This window comes from Coregonus lavaretus, assembly GCF_964263955.1.
Source record: "Coregonus lavaretus genome assembly, chromosome: 1".
NCBI lineage: Eukaryota > Metazoa > Chordata > Actinopteri > Salmoniformes > Salmonidae > Coregonus > Coregonus lavaretus.
Genome location: NC_139988.1, coordinates 26852528 through 26869979, shown reverse-complemented (window position 1 = coordinate 26869979; position 17452 = coordinate 26852528). Strand labels below are relative to the sequence as shown.

At 40.9% G+C, this 17452-nt stretch overlaps 1 pseudogene across 1 annotated transcript in view; it reads left to right on the top strand.

Moving 5' to 3' along the window:
* The first annotated feature begins 9138 nt into the window (after positions 1 to 9138).
* LOC311148389 (KH domain-containing, RNA-binding, signal transduction-associated protein 2-like) overlaps positions 9139 to 17452 on the top strand; it is a 97765-nt pseudogene continuing 89451 nt past the window's right edge. The window contains exon 1 of the transcript in view: positions 9139 to 9229. The product of the transcript in view is annotated as a KH domain-containing, RNA-binding, signal transduction-associated protein 2-like (transcript). The remainder of the gene's footprint in view (positions 9230 to 17452) is intronic.

Sequence of the window (17452 nt, the reverse complement as noted above, 5' to 3'; positions counted from 1 at the left end):
CACAATTGGTGGCTGACTAAATACTTTTTTCCCCCACTGTAGCAGGGATTATTAGCCCAAGCCTATACTCTGAACCAGCCTAAATTCAGCCTAGATTTAGCCCTGGCCCCTCACCATGTTGCTGTTATTCACAGCAGTATACCAATGTAGGCTACTCCTGTAAAAACACCAGCAGAGACAGAGGCACTTGATCGGTATACCGACGTTTGTCACATTCATATCACTCAGTGTGGCAAAGACATTATTTCAAAGCTATGGTTGAGTTCAAAACATTAGCCATTGGTAGCTTACCCTGGATACTTATTGAACAATTCTGTTGACACAAAACCTTGGTTTACTCCAGAAACCACCTCAGTGAAATAATCAGTACTGTACCTAACTAGGTCATGTTTGTTGAAACTAGAGGGCATTTCTCTTGCAAGTGTGAGAAATAAAGAGAAACCACAAAGTAACAAAGAAGGTTAAAGAGATTGTGGGGCTGTTGAAAAAGAAACCTAGGAGAACCATTTGACCATACCTTAAAGTTATAATCCTTAGTTGCTACATACAGTGCATTGACTTTTTCCACATTTTGTTACGTTACAGCCTTATTCTAAAATGGATTACATTTTTTAAAATCCCCATCAATCTACACACAACACCCCATAATGACAAAGCAAAATAAAGGTTTTTAGAAATTCTTGCATATTTGTAAAAAAACAAAAACAGAAATACCTTATTTACATAAGTATTCAGACCCCGTGGGGTCAAAATTATCACAAGAACGGTGCGCAAAAATCCCAGAACCACACAGGGGGACCTAGTGAATGACCTGCAGAGAGCTGGGACCAAAGTAACAAAGCCTACCATCAGTAACACACTACGCCGCCAGGGACTCAAATCCTGCAGTGCCAGACGTGTCCCCCTGCTTAAGCCAGTACATGTCCAGGCCCGTCTGAAGTTTGCTAGAGTGCATTTGGATGATCCAGAAGAGGATTGGGAGAATGTCATATGGTCAGATGAAACCAAAATAGAACTTTTTGGTAAAAACTCAACTCGTTGTGTTTGGAGAACAAAGAATGCTGAGTTGCATCCAAAGAACACCATACCTACTGTGAGACTCGAAATTGAGCTCAGGTGCATCCTGTTTCCATTGATCATCCTTGAGATGTTTCTACAACTTGATTGGAGTCCACCTGTGGTAAATTCAATTGATTGGACATGATTTGGAAAGGCACACACCTGTCTATATAAGGTCCCACAGCTGACAGTGCATGTCAGAGCAAAAACGAAGCCATGAGGTCGAAGGAATTGTCCGTAAAGCTCTGATACAGGATTGTGTCGAGGCACAGACCTGGGGAAGGGTACCAAAACATTTCTGCAGCATTGAAGGTCCTCAAGAACACAGTGGCCTCCATCATTCTTAAATGGAAGAAGTTTGGAACCACCAAGACTCTTCCTAGAGCTGGCCGCTCCGCCAAACAGAGAAATTGGGGGAGAAGGGCCTTGGTCAGGGAGGTGACCAAGAATCCGATGGTGACTCTGACAGAGCTCCAGAGTTCCTCTGTGGAGATGGGAGAACCTTCCAGAATCCCAACCATCTCTGCAGCACTCTACCCATCAGGCCTTTATGGTAGAGTGGCCAGAAGGAAGCCACTCCTCAGTAAAAGGCACATGACAGCGCGCTTGAAGTTTGCCAAAAGGCATCTAAAGGACTCTGACCATGAGAAACAAGATTCTCTGGTCTGATGAAACCAAGATTGAACTATTTGGCCTGAATACCAAGCGTTACGTCTGGAGGAATCCTGGCACCATCCCTACAGTGAAGCATGGTGGTGGCAGCATCATGCTGTGGGGATGTTTTTCAGCGGCAGGGACTGGGAAACTAGTCAGGATCGAGGGAAAGATGAACGGAGCAAAGTACCAAGAGATCCTTGATGAAAACCTGCTCCAGAGCGCTCAGGACCTCAAACTGGGAAAATAGCTGTGCGGTGCCGCTCCCCATCCAACCTGACAGAGCTTGAGAGGATCTGCAGAGAATAATGGGAGAAACTCCCCAAATACAGATGTGCCAAGCTTGTAGCATCATACCCAAGAAGACTCGAAGCTGTAATCGCTGCCAAAGGTGCTTCAACAAAGTACTGAGTAAAGGGTCTGAATACTTCTGTTTTCTATTTTTTATACATTTGCAAAAATGTCTAAAAGCCTGTTTTTGCTTTGTCATTATGGGGTATTGTGTGTAGATTGATGAGATTTTTTAAATCCATTTTAGAATAAGGCTGTAATGTAACTAAATGTGGAAAAAGCCAAGGGGTCTGAATACTTTCCGAATGCACTGTACATGTTTTTTAACTTGCATATTAATTATATATACTAATTGTATATGGACTTCTTGAACAATATAACTTATAAATGTCTCATGAGCTTAGTTCAACTGTAGTACCTAATCAGATTCCAAAATACATTCTTGATTTACTCCAATGTTTGTAAACAAAGTAAATCTAAACATACATTGTATTAGCTCAAAAACATGGGTAGAACTAACATTTTCATATCATGGATGGTCAGTTCTTGCATCCATTGCTCTGTCTATGAATTTGAGAGTGGTTACATTTCGCCAGAATCATCCCTCAGCTTTTTACCAAAACAGAGGAGGGGTGACAGCTTTGTTATTGTTTCAACTAAGGATTCTAGCTTTAATATCCCCTTTCCTTCACTAACCCATGCTAGTTAATAATTCACACGCAAGGATATTGCATTTCCACATCCATCATCTCCGTTTCTGTTACATTCACTCTGGGTTTTTGATACACACTTCAGGTTGCACCCGGTTGCACCTACCTAGTGAGAGCATTATAGATTTTCAATACATTACATAGGTTTACTGTCAAGGAAAACGTTTACCCTCCTTGCAGTATTATAGTTATTCTGCCAGGTCTCATTATAAGATGTCATTTTGCAGTGCTTGTAATCATTTGAAATCAAGAATTTGTGGCATTTTGTATTTGCAATAACAGTGGACTTTATTTTGAGGCGGCTTTAATATAATTTAATGAAAATACCAGATGTTAAATCAGTTCCTAATGTTCCGCTAATTGTATAATATATTCAGGTGGTGTTTGTCAACTTTGCGTTGAACCAGCTATTTGAAAATTACTATTTATTTTGTAACAATACAGTACGAACTAGGACAAAGTGAACAGACTGGATTGGTCGGGGCATGGACTACAAGGTGTCCAAAGCCTTCCACAGGGATGCTGGCCCATGTTGACTCCAATGCTTCCCACAGTTGTGTCAAGTTGGCTGGATGTCCTTTGGGTGGTGGACGATTCTTGATCCACACGGGAAACTGTTGAGCGTGGAAAAACCAAGCAGCATTGCAGTTCTTGACACAAACCGGTGCACCTGTCACCTACTACCATACCCCGTTCAAAGGCACTTAAATATTTTGTCTTGCCCATTCACCCTCTGAATGGCACACATACATAATCCATGTCTCAATTGTCTCAAGGTTTTCAAATTATTCTTTAACCTGTCTCCTCCCCTTCATCTACACTAAATGAAGTGGATTTAACAAGTGACATCAATAAGGGATCATAGGATTCACCTGGTCAGTCTATGTCATGGAAAGAGCAGGTGTTCTTAATGTTCTGTATACTCAGTGTAAATGCAAATCATCATTGCCTGTCATGTCTGAATATGCAGTTTTACATTTTGGCCACTAGAGAGCTGCAAGAATCCATCGATTTCATATCAGGTGGCAAACTCAAAATTAACATAAATGCATTTGGGACCGTGGCAGTTTGAGTGATTTATACCATACTGTCTTTCATTATCTTATTCTTGGAATAACGTCCAATAAAAGTGATTTGAAAGAAAACGTTGACCTTTAGAATTTGCACTACGCCTACATTAAGCTGCAACCTGCCTATGAGGACATTACTGGAATTCTAAGATCATTGTTATAGCTTGTGAAAGTAACACCATAGCAGACCCTTTCAAGTCGTGCTTTGAAAAAAGAGCATTCAAGATACTCTCCGATCAAAGTTCAAATAAATGATTTATAAATGAGTGTTTCTTCTTCTCGGAGATGGTTGTATAGTCCCTTTTGCAATACTCAATCCCTTCCTTTAGTCTATGCATTCTTAATGTTTGTGCTGCTATCCATACATGCATTATGGGGGACTAACATTTCATCCCTCCTAACATACATCTCATCACCGAGCAGATCAATGTATATGACAGTGATATAGCATTCTGATTCCTCTTTCACTGGATCAATGACATAATCAGCTCATCTTCAAATCAATTAAATCCTAAAAGTTATTTGTCAAAGATTACTGTTTGTGCCATCAAAGTTTGAAAGAAAGCTTTGTTATTCATGCACCATGAAGAGGATGGCTCCAAAGTAAAGCTTCATTTTGGGAAACTTGTCACGATCGTTTACGGACGAGAAGGACCAAGGCGCAGCGTGATATGCATTCATGTTTATTAACGACTACACACACGACAAAACAACAAACGAAACGTGAAGTCCAAGGTAGCATACAAACAACATACCTTACACGGAACAAGATCCCACAACTGACTGGTGCCAAAAGACTGCCTAAGTATGGTCCCCAATCAGAGACAACGAGCTACAGCTGCCTCTGATTGGGAACCAAACCGGCCAACATAGATCTACACATAATAGATATTCACCATAGAAATAAACACAACACAGAAACTACACACCCTGGCTCAACATTTAAGAGTCCCCAGAGCCAGGGCGTGACAAAACTTTAATGTGAGAGAGACTGAGAGTGATCAATACTATTTCAGCAATCATCTCACAAAATATTCATTTTTGAAAATGCTGACCATTATTCCTAACATCTGGAGAATGTTGATTCCCTCAATCCCACTTGTGGAGAATTCTTAGAAATCAACAAATGGGCTATTTGTCTGCCTCCTTTGATTATCCTATCCGCCAAACACAGAGCATCAATCAAAATTCTAATCTTCTTAACCTGCAAGAGTTTCTCAGTTAAAACATATATATTTTTAATGCATTTCTCAAAGACAGACAAGTTAGCATTTTGGTTCAGAAAGCATACAGTTTACAGTTTATACCGAAACATAAAGATCAGTTGGGAAAAAACTACCAGTATTTTGTCAGTGCATTGAAATACTGGTTACACTTCCAATGCAGGTTACTACAGTATTAATTTTACTTCACCAATGAGCATACATAACTACATAACAAATCTACTTGGTATTGTCATTCAAATCTTTGACTCAAAGAAAATCTGCTCTATATGTAAAGGGTTGCTCTGTGTAGCCCTGTGCTTTGTAGTACACTCTCCCTAAGCTATGAGATCACAGAGCCTTTGAGTTTTAGTGGGGATGTCTTTGTCCTTGGGTTATGGAACTTTCTCTCTTCCTCAGCCTCCCAGAGAGAGCACATCACCTCAAGAAACCAAATCCACTATGACTTACCTCAACTTCTAATGTACATCAGTATAGGTTACTTTATACAATGTGTGTGTGATTCTGCTGATCATATTGTTTAGATTGGTTGTCACCACATTCTAATCCAACAAGTAGAAGCTCGCAACAAATCCATTGATTAGTATGCATAGTCATACCCAAATAAGATGACTCAAACCATGAGCAGGCTTGAGGGATCTACAGTTGATGTCGGAAGTTTACATACATTTACATTTTAGTAATTTAGCAGACGCTCTTATCCAGAGCGACTTACAGTTAGTGAATGCATACATTTTCATACTGGCCCCCCGTGGGAATCGAACCCACAACCCTGGCGTTGCAAACGCCATGCTCTACCAACTGAGTGTTTTAGAAAAGAACAATCCAAGTTCAATTCAACCGATTGTGTTACAATAATCTAGGACACGGTGCATTCCTAAACCACAAAACAATTGGCTTATTACTCCCGTATCACAAGAAATAGGAGTCGCAAAATATACACTGAGTGTACAAAACATTAGGAACGCCTGCTCTTTCCATGACATAGACTGACCAGGTGAATCCAGGTGAAAGCTATGATCCCTTATTTATGTCACTTGAAAAATCCAATTCAAATCAGTGTAGATGAAGGGGACAGGTGAAAGAAGGATTTTTAAGCCTTGAGGCATGGATTGTGTATGTGTGCCATTAAGAGGGTGAATGGGCAAGACAAAAGTGCCATTGAACAGGGTATGGTAGTAGGTGCCAGGCGCACCGGTTTGAGTGTCAAGAAATGCAACGCTGATGGGTTTTTCACACTCAACAGTTTCCTGTGTGTATCAAGAATGGTCCACCACCCAATGGTCCACATCCAGCCAACTTGACACAACTGTGGGAAGCATTGGAGTCAACATTGGCCTGCAACTCAATATTAGAAAGGTGTTCCTAATGTTTTGTACTCTCAGTGTAGTTACCTTAGCCAAATACATTTAAACTCAGTTTTTCACAATTCCTGACATTTAATCCTAGTAAAGATTCCCTGTCTTAGGTCAGTTAAGATCACCTCTTTATTTTAAGGATGTGAAATGTCAGAATAATAGTGGAGAGAATGATTTATTTCAGCTTTTATTTCTTTCATCACATTCCCAGTGGGTCAGAAGTTTACATACACTCAATTAGTATTTGGTAGCGTTGCCTTTAAATTGTTTAACTTGGGTCAAACGTTTCGGGTAGCCTTCCACAAGCTTCCCACAATAAGTTGGGTGAATTTTGGCCAATTCCTCCTGACAGAGCTGGTGTAACTGAGTCAGGTTTGTAGGCCTCCTTGCTCGCACACGCTTTTTCAGTTCTGCCCACAAATGTTCTATAGGATTGAGGTCAGGGCTTTGTGATGGCCACTCCAATACCTTTACTTTGTTGTCCTTAAGCCATTTTGCCACAACTTTGGAAGTACGCTTGGGGTCATTGTTCATTTGGAAGACCCATTTTGCGACCAAGCTTTAACTTCCTGACTAATGTCTTGAGATGTTTGCTTCAATATATCCACATAATTTTCCTTCCTCATGATGCCATCTATTTTGTGAAGTGCACCAGTCCCTCCTGCAGCAAAGCACCACCATAGCATGATGCTGCCACCCCCGTGCTTCACGGTTGGGATGGTGTTCTTCGGCTTGCAAGCCTTCCCCTTTTTCCTCCAAACATAACGATGGTCATTATGGCCAAACAGTTCTATTTATGTTTCATCAGACCAGAGGACATTTCTCCAAAAAGTATGATCTTTGTCCCCATGTGCAGTTGCAAACCGTAGTCTGGCTTTTTTATGCCGGTTTTGGAGCAGTGGCTTCTTCCTTGCTGAGCGGCCTTTCAGGTTATGTCAATATAGGACTCGTTTTACTATGGATATAGATACTTTTGTACCTGTTTCCTCCAGCATCTTTACAAGGTCCTTTGCTGTTGTTCTGGGATTGATTTGCACTTTTCGCACCAAAGTACGTTCATCTCTAGGAGACAGAACGTGTCTCCTTCCTGAGTGGTATGACAGCTGCATGGTCCCATGGTGTTTATACTTGTGTACTATTGTTTGTACAGATGAACGTGGTACCTTCAGGCGTTTGGAAATTGCTCCCAAGGATGAACCAGTCTACAATTTTTTTTCTGAGGTCTTGGCAGATTTATTTTGATTTTCCCATGATGTCAAACAAAGAGGCATTGAGTTTGAAGGGAGGCCTTGATATACATCCACAGGTACACCTCTAATTGACTCAAATGATGTCAATTAGCCTATCAGAAGCTTCTAAAGCCATGACATCATTTTCTGGAATTGGCCCCGGGGCCCTAAATGCGGTAGTCTGGCCCTGGCAATAGCTGACACCTGCATTGCTGATGTTTTGGCGGTGTCGGAGGTGTAACTGCGTTGGAGCTGTCAAATCGGTGAGCAGCTGCTCTTGATCATTGTCATGAAGCCACAGTGCAGCCAATGGCAATGTCCGCTTTAGGTATAATGCCAGGAGCCTCTTGTGGATTTGACAGCTCTAACGCAGTTCCACCTTCGACACCGCCAAAACAACCGCTATGCACATGTCGGCCAAAGCGGATCTGATTTAATAGATCCCTGAGTCATTGTCTTTGATATTGTGACCTTCCATTATAGAGCTTTGCTTTGGTGTGGATTGAGGCCTATACATTCATATCAGTTGTTCCTTCGTTGCATTCACCTTTCCTTATTTCTATTGTGGATTGTGTTTCTGTGCGCCAATAAAAGCGGTTGGTTCAAAGTGGAAATTACAAACTTTAGAAGCCTTTTTAAACCTTACATACATTACACGTTTTATATTTCTTGCATTACAGGAAAGTTCTCCTGCAACAGGCTAATCAAATTAAAATCCTACATCTGTATAATATAGTTTTGATGAATGTATTTATGTTTTGAGAAGACAATTACATTTTGAAAACGCATTTACTGTTTAGCAAAAGGTATTGTGGACTCTGTTTTGAAAATTGACAACATTATTCCAATAAATGCTTGTGGGATTGAGAAAAACTGTAATATCAGGAATGCCTTGAGGTGTTTGATTAGTGTAAGACGTCTCTTGCTTTACATAAATTCAACCGAATTCCAGACTGGCCATGCAGTTCTCAACTGCCACACGTATTGTCAAAATGTGTATAGTAAAATAAATAGAATACTAAAGACAATACAAGGACACAACACATGCATAGCCTAAGCTTTGGCATTTAATTCATATTAAACAGGTGCATTGTGTTGCATATCTTCACCCTATCTGCTCGCTTCCAAATGAGAGATGTTCAGCACCATGGACAGCGGGGGAGGGAGGAAAATATTCGGTGTTGCCTACTACAACATCGCATTATCATAACAGTGTAGAGATTTGTTGTTTGCGAATAGTCTGTCCTGTGATATGACCAATCATGTTTCAGAGGGGCGGGGATCACCACGCAGTCCCTCTGTAGCTAAGGTGGGTGATTCTTCAGGAGGGAGTCGCGATTGAGCGGGATTTGGAGAGATGTGTTTATAGCTCTGAATTCCTTTCAGTTCTCAGTCAAGCATCACGTGCAATTGGAGAGATTCCTTACGGCTTTTCTTGCGGTACCTATAAAGACAATTACCAAGTGGAAGAGAGACGCGCACTCCGACGCTCATCACTTTTGTTTTCTCACCTGCACAAGCAGTGAACAGGAGAGGTACTTGTCATGGATCAGGAGAAATACTTACCGGAGCTGATGGCCGAAAAAGATACGCTGGACTCCACGTTTGTTCATGCGATGCGTCTGCTTGCCGAAGGTAATGTGTCATTATGTTGGCTGGTTCTGAATCTCAATTATCAATGTGTTGTAGGTGATTTCACCGGTTTTGTCTACCAGTCCATTGTGTTCACAGGCATCAGCCACACTGTATTTTTGGAGATGAAGGGGTGGATACCTGAACTGATTAGCTACTGCGTATTTATTGAGCACGAGATTGTAAAGAGTGGATTTACCGGTTCAAATTCTAATTGTGTGTTGAAATGCATTAGGTAGCGAAGCTATTATAACTTATTTATTCAAAGGTTCCTCGTCGGTGTTGGCAGTGCCATCCGAGAGAGAATACAGGACATTTTAATTATAGAATGTGTTACTGGATTTGTAAGGGAGACAGATCGTCAGAGAAACTTTCCCCGAGTTAAATTCAGTGTCGACCTCAATTCCATCTTACTAAATAGTACTAATTTTTCCCGAAGAAATGACACGCTTGTCACTTCATGTCAGACTATCCTCAAAGACGCTCAGATGAAGATACCACACACACGCACACACACACACACACACACACACACACACACACACACACACACGCACACACGCACAATATTTAAATAGAGACATGGCTGTTTGAATGGCAGGTCAGGTTATGTGTTCTTACACTTTTAAAGGGGTGTGGGGTGTGTTCCTACAGTGAAACTGTAAAAGAAAATATGACCTTGGTGATTCCTTTATAGTGGGGCTTTGCCATCCTATACATTCCCATCCCTGAGAAGTAGCCTAACTATTGCCCCCAATGGGCAGTGAGTTCAGTGGTGTTGATGGGTGACTTTGGCATCAGGAGAGCTTCAGGACTGTCTTTTACAGAGTGGTTTTGACTTCAGTGAAATATCAAATGTGAAGTGTTCCAAAACATTTCACATGTGAAAACATGATTTCACATGTGAAATGTCACATGTGAAGTGTTCCAAAATGAACAGCAATGGCTAACAGTGTAGTTTCATGTTATCACGTTTTCACATGATTTCACATGTGAAATTTCACCTTTAATGTGTGAAATCATGTGATTTTCCATAAGTGCAATCATGTGGTTCAACATGTGATAACATGAAACTACACTGTCAGCCATTGCTGTTAATCTTGCGGTAAATGTTAGTCATTTTACTGTACATTTCGACAGTAATAGTATACTGTATTATGCTATATATTTACTATGAATCGCAATGCACTTGGGTACATTTTGGCCCATCCTGCAAATTAACTTGGCAAACTTATAGGATACTTGTTTAGATGCGCTTATGGCACAAACTGTAAAAAATGTTGGTTCACTTTCTGAATTGACTGGAACTAAAATAGAATTGACCTCAACATTGGTTAGCACACTTGAGACACAACCACACCTAGAATTTGAACTCACAGCCTTTTGGATGCCAGCAACATGAATTTCCTGCTTCACCACCAGGTATGTGGCCATGATAGAGATCAGCCACAGATTTATTGGCAAGAATAGATTTCTGCACTTTGCTAAAAGTTAAGTCAATAATTTCGCGATTATCTGACAACCCCAACAAAAAAGTAACAGTGCTCAGGGACACTTGACATTAAGGCCTAGATTTAATCAGATCAAGTGTAACATGTGATTGCTGACTGACACCCGCATAGCTGTTGTTATGGTGGTGTCGGAGGTGTAACTGCGTTAGACCTGTTAAATCGGTGAGCGGCTGCTCGTGTGGTCATTGTCACGAAGCTATACCCGTCCTACCCCTGTTAGAAGTTCAGAATGAGAAAGTGTATGCTATATAGAAATAATGAAATTTAAAATCATTAAAGAAAATAATAAGGATTTATATCAGCCTAATCAAGGTCTAGATGATATCCCATTCCAGTGTTCCAACTTCTAAACAAGGCTGCGTGGGATTTCTCTTAGTACAGCCAATTGCAATGTCCGCTTTAGGTATAATGCCGGAGAGCCACTTGTGGATTTGACAGCTCTAAGGCATTTCTACCTCCGGCACCACCAAAACAAGCGCTATGCAGGTGTCTGCTAGTGCAGAGCTGATAGAATCTAGCCCTAAATGTGCATAAATACTCTCGGGATTTGAACTTGCAACCTTTTGGTCTGGAGTGCATTAATGTCTCAGCAGTGCCACCAGATGGTTATTTGTTACCAAGAACATATATCCACACGCTCTCAAATATAAGTGTACGGTTACGGTACGGTGTTGTTCCCTAGTGTACAAAAAGGCCAAAGATACACATAAGGTACCTTTAGAGGTACACATAGGAACTCACATGGTACTGGTCAGTACCTTTTAGGGTACATGTGCGGATAATGTAGTATAATGGTATTATTTTCTACCCAATATAGTCAATATAATGCTGCGTTCGTAACCATGTGGGAGGTGAGAATTCACCAATTGTGAATTCATGATTACCAGTTGAATGCATTCATGTGCTTTGAACTCATTGAGAAACGCCAATTGGCTAATGGCCAACAAGCTGTGTCAACCATAAACTAAAAGTACAGCAATCATGCTTGTAAACAAATTATAGAGTTAAAAAACCATATGAATAGATTACTTTTTAATAAATAATGTTTTGTTGTTACATTTAACTGCCGAAAATTGCTGTTATCGAGGTCATTTCCATAGTAGGTGATGTCAGAGGTCAGCGTGTGGGAGAAGGATGATATATACGCGTTTCCCACTAGTACTTACCAGTTGGAAGGCCGTTCAAGTAGATTTTTCCTAGTCATATGTGATAAATTCCCACTTACCACTTGGTTACGAACATAGCATTAGGTACACTCGTTATTGCGCTTTGAAATGTAGGTGGGGGCAATGTGCTGGCGGGGGCTTATTAGCATATTTGGGGGCATGGTCTAAAATATGTTGTATTTGTGCCAACCCTCAGTGGAAATGTTGTACCAGTTTAAGTGGTTTCATCATTATGTTGATGACGTTTCAGCACTTCTTGCGACACTGTTGGTTTTGCAAGTGTTCTAAGACAATGTGATAATCAAGCACTGAGCTGGTAAGAGGGTATGGAAGTTTGTAGTTGCAAGTGGGTTATTGTAAAATTCACAGTATTTTATTGTAGCTAATTCTTCACTCACTGACTTGACAGTTTGCTAGGTAAGTGAACATTACATTTACATGGTGACTAGCTCTAAATATTATATCATATGGCTCTTTGTTATCACATGGACTTATGTCAGCCTTTAACAAGGCTACAGAACTGACTGTGTTTTAACTTAAAGGTTATGAATACAACAGAACACATTAACTGGAATGACATTCCCTCTCATGGGAGACCAAAAGAGCTAGCTGAAAGCCGCGCCTCAAATAAGCCACGCCTGCAATCTTCTGATAGGCTGCTAATCAGCAAGTGATGTGCATGTTGTCAAGAGAAATGTCAATGAAAGCACAGTAGGTTACTGGCAACATTTTGCCAGTAAGTTATTGTGACTTTTACAGTAATTTACTGACAAGAGGTTTCCAGTTAAGAAATTACAAAGTCACAGTAACAAGTTGCCATTACATTACTGGAAACAGCACAACATTCTCTTTACAGTGCAACTCATTACTGACACACTCTCTGACCAAGGATGTGCTCAACTTGCATTGGCATAACCATCAAACACTTAAACTGATACAAAACTTCCACTGATGGTTGGCACAGATACACATACATTTGACCACGCCCCCAAATATGCTAATGAAACCCAACCAGTACATTGCCCCCACCTATATTTGAAAGCGCAGTGATGATTGTACCTTACAGTATATTCAAAATATTTGGTAGAAAAATCTCCCATACCTACAAGGTACCAACCTGTACCATTTGAGTTTATATGTGTACCTGTGAAGTGTACCTTTGACCTTTTTGTACCCCAGTGAACAACACTGTACCCTAACCATACCCTTATTTTTTGAGAGTGTGTTAATATATGTCAAATTAGTATGGAGGAATCTGGTGGCACTGCAGAAACATGGATGTACTCCCAACCAATAGGTTGCAAGTTCAAATCCCCAAAGAATGTCCTTGAGCACTGGTAGTTTTATAAAGATGTTACGTTGGTGGTGATAATTGTACAATTATTTACTTGATTCTGGGCAGCTTTTAGCAGAGTGCAGAAATGCATTCTTGCCAATAAGTCTGTGGCCATATCTCTTTCACACTCAAAAGATCTGGTGGTGTAGTTTCACTGTAGCAGGACATTTCAGTTTGCTAGTGACCAAGAGGTTATTAGTTCAAATTCAATTTAAGGCCCAGTTGTGTTCAAAAAACAAGATTTTACAGTAATTGACATCAGAATACAGCAGCATACTGTCATTTTATAGAAATAACAGCTTCAAGTTGTTGTACATATTTACTTTATTTTTACTGCAACTTTAGGTTGGTGCCTCAGCAGGAACTTCAGGTAGCTAGCAACCAAGAGGCTATGAGTTCAAATCCCAAGTGAGGCTTAGTCCCAAATAATCAGCATACAACATACTGTCCTTTAACATTAACACGTTTACCGTATTTTCAAGGCAACTTTATGAAAACCTCCAGGGGACCATGACACAACGTTCTGAGAATGTCCTAAAAACATATTTGGGGACATCCATGGAACAAACCGTGAACTAGACAAAACCTGAAGGGGACCATGATCGTTTAAATGGAATTAATGTCAATTAAATTACATTTAACATCTGGGCTTTCACGTGTGCTCACATGTTGTCACGTGTAGTTTCATGTTCTCACATGTTGAAATTCTGCATCCCCGTGTTGTCACATTTATTTCACATTAATTTCACATGGGATCATGTTATCACATGTGGCTTCACATGTGACCACGTGAAATTCATGTGGTCTTTCCATAAGAGTCAGCTTGTTCAGCAATTTAATCAGACAAAAAGAGTTGATGTAATTCAGAAGCTGACAGCTAGACCTCTAAGCCATGTGGCACTTCAGTTATAGTGCATTCGGAAAGTATTCAGACCCCTTCCCTTTTTCCACATTTTGTTACGTTACAGCCTTATTCTAAAATGGATTAAATATTTTTTCCCCCTCATCAATCTACACACAATACCCCATAATGACAAACCAAAAAAAGGTTTTTAGAAATATTTCCACATTTATACAAAATAAAAAAACAGAAATATTCAAGTATTCAGACCCTTTGCTATGAGACTCGAAATTGAGCTCAGGTGCATCCTGTTTCCATTGATAATCCTTGAGCTGTTTCTACAACTTGATTGGAGTCCACCTGTGGTAAATTCAATTGATTGGACTTGATTTGGAAAGGCACACACCTGTCTATATAAGGATCCACAGTTGACAGTGCATGTCAGATCAAAAACCAAGCCATTAGGTCGAAGGAATTGTCCATAGAACTCCGAGACAGGATTGTGTTGAGGCACAAATCTGGGGAAGGGTAGCAAAAAATGTCTGCAGTATTGAAGGTCCCCAAGAACACAGTGGCCTCCATCATTCTTAAATGGAAGAAGTTTGGAACCACCAAGACTCTTCCTAGAGCTCTGTGGAGATGGGAGAAACTTCCAGAAGGACAACCATCTCTGCAGCACTCCACCAATCAGGCCTTTATGGTAGAGTGGCCAGACGGAAGCCACTCCTCAGTAAAAGGCACATGACAGCCCACTTGGAGTTTACCAAAAGGCACCTAAAGGACTCTCAGACCATGAGAAACAAGATTCTCTGGTCTGATGAAACCAAGATTGAACACTTTGGCCTGAATGCCAAGCGTCACGTCTGGAGGAAACCTGGCACCATCCCTACGGTGAAGCATGGTGGTGGCAGCATCATGCTGTGGAGATGTTTTGCAGCGGCAGGGACTGGGAGACTAGTCAGGATCGAGGGAAAGATGAACAGAGCAAAGTACAGAGAGATCCTTGATGAAAACCTGCTCCAGAGCGCTCAGCACCTCAGACTGGGGACAAAGGTTCACCTTCCAACAGGACAACGACCCTAAGCACGCAGGAGTGGCCCAGCCAGAGCCCAGACTTGAACCCGATCGAACATCTCTGGAGAGACCTGAAAATAGCTGTGCAGTGACGCTCCCCATCCAACCTGACAGAGCTTAAGAGGATCTGCAGAGAAGAATGGGAGAAACTCCCCAAATACAGGTGTGCCAAGCTTGTAGCATCATACCTAATGAAGACTCGAGGCTGTAATTGCTGCCAAAGGTGCTTCAACAAAGTACTGAGTAAAGGGTCTGAATACTTATGTCAATGTGATATTTCAGTATTTTTTTTAAAATAAATTTGCAACAATGTCTAAAAATCAGTTTTTGCTTTGTCATTATGGGGTATTGTGTGTAGATTGATGAGGGAAAAAAAACGATTTAATCAATTTTAGAATAAGGCTGTAACGTAACAAAATGTAGAAAAAGTCAAGGGGTCTGAATACATTCCGAATGCACTGTATATGTTTTTCTTACATAATGTACGTATTATGAGTATGTGTTAATGTAAATCATTGCACGTAAAAATACATGCCTAATCAGAATAGCCTATTGGGATTTTAAGATTAGACCAGCTATTACTAATGTCTGAAAGGGGGGGAAATAGTTAATATGTGTGTAAATTGCTCCTTCCCATTAACTGGTAGAAATAATTAGCGGGTGATAATCTACTTGGTTGATCAGGATGATATCTCTTCCTACATTGCGGTAATATAAGGAAGTCAACAAAGGTTCTAATCAGTAATTTGTATGGAGACACCAGTGAAATTAATTTAATTGGCAATGGACATTTGTCTGAAGGTGCCACTGCATGTGATAATAGTGTATCTCATCATAAGATTTTCAAAGGTTTACTCACAGGGATGTAGACATTTAGAGCTAGTTGCTGGTAGAGTTGTTGCGCAGAGCACCTTAAAGGGGCTGTGCATATTGGTTTTGTTGTGCTTGTTAGGAAGTGGTAGATACTAGTGTCCTACAGTTGAGATGGGAAGTCCCAGTGGCAAAAAGCTATTGGTTACCTGCCATGTGAGACTGCCATTCACCTGGATTGATTCTGTATCAATGCTCACCATTATTCTTCAGTATAGTCATAGATCTTGTGTGGTGTGCTTGTATCTGTAATGGCCAGATCCCTGGAGAAAATAAGCACTCATGTTGAGAAAGCCAGTATGCACATTCAATTTCACATTCTCAGACAAGAGGTAGCCTACCTCTCACTGAAGCAGGTGTTTCTATGTGCTTAGCAGAGGACCAGGGGAATGTGTTTAGCAGAGGACCTGGGGAATGTGCTTAGCAGAGGACCTGGGGAATGTGCTTAGCAGAGGACCTGGGGAATGTGCTTAGCAGAGGACCTGGGGAATGTGTTTAGCAGAGGACCTGGGGAATGTGCTTAGCAGAGGACCTGGGGAATGTGCTTGCAGAGGACCTGGGGAGGGTGTGATGAGTTATAGTGCATTTATACCCTTTGTGCCCCCATAGATGTTGACAAACATAGTGAACCTCAATTACTTAAGGTGTATTATAAACTGGGGTGGTTCGAGCCCTGAATGCTGATTGGCTGAAAGCCGTGGTATATTAAAGCAATAAGGCACAAGGGGGTGTTGTATATGGCCAATATACCACGGCTAAGGGCTGTTCTTAAGCACTACACAACGTGGAGTCCCTGAATAAAGCCCTTAGCTGTGGTATATTGTAACACTGTGGTGGTCAAAATAGGAGCTTGCTATGGCTCATGGCATGCTGCTGGTGTGCATTTCTATGAATTGATAATTGCAGAGTTAGTATTCATTATTTCACATTATCGTGTACTGTGTATAGTACTACACTATTATACATGTTGGAAGTTATATTCATCATGCCAGGAGATACCGTTCCCTCTAATTTGGTGGTCAATGTGTCAAAGAGGTGGTAAAAGGTATCATGGAATTATACACTGAGTATACCAAACATTAGGAACACCTTCCTGATATTTTTTAAAATTATTATTATTTTTCACTTTTATTTAACCAGGTAAGCCAGTTGAGAACAAGTTCTCATTTACAACTGCGACCTGGCCAAGATAAGGCATCTTGAGTTGCACCCCCTACCTTTTGCCCTCAGAACAGCCTAAATTCGTTGTGGCATGGACTCTACAAGGTGTCGAAAGCGTTCCACAGGGATTCTGGCCCATGTTGACTTCAATGTTAGGCTGGATGTCCTTTGGGTGGTGGACCATTCTTGATACACACGGGAAACTGTTGAGCATAAAAAACCAGCAGCGTTGCAGTTCTTGACAGAAACCGGTGCGCCTGGCACCTA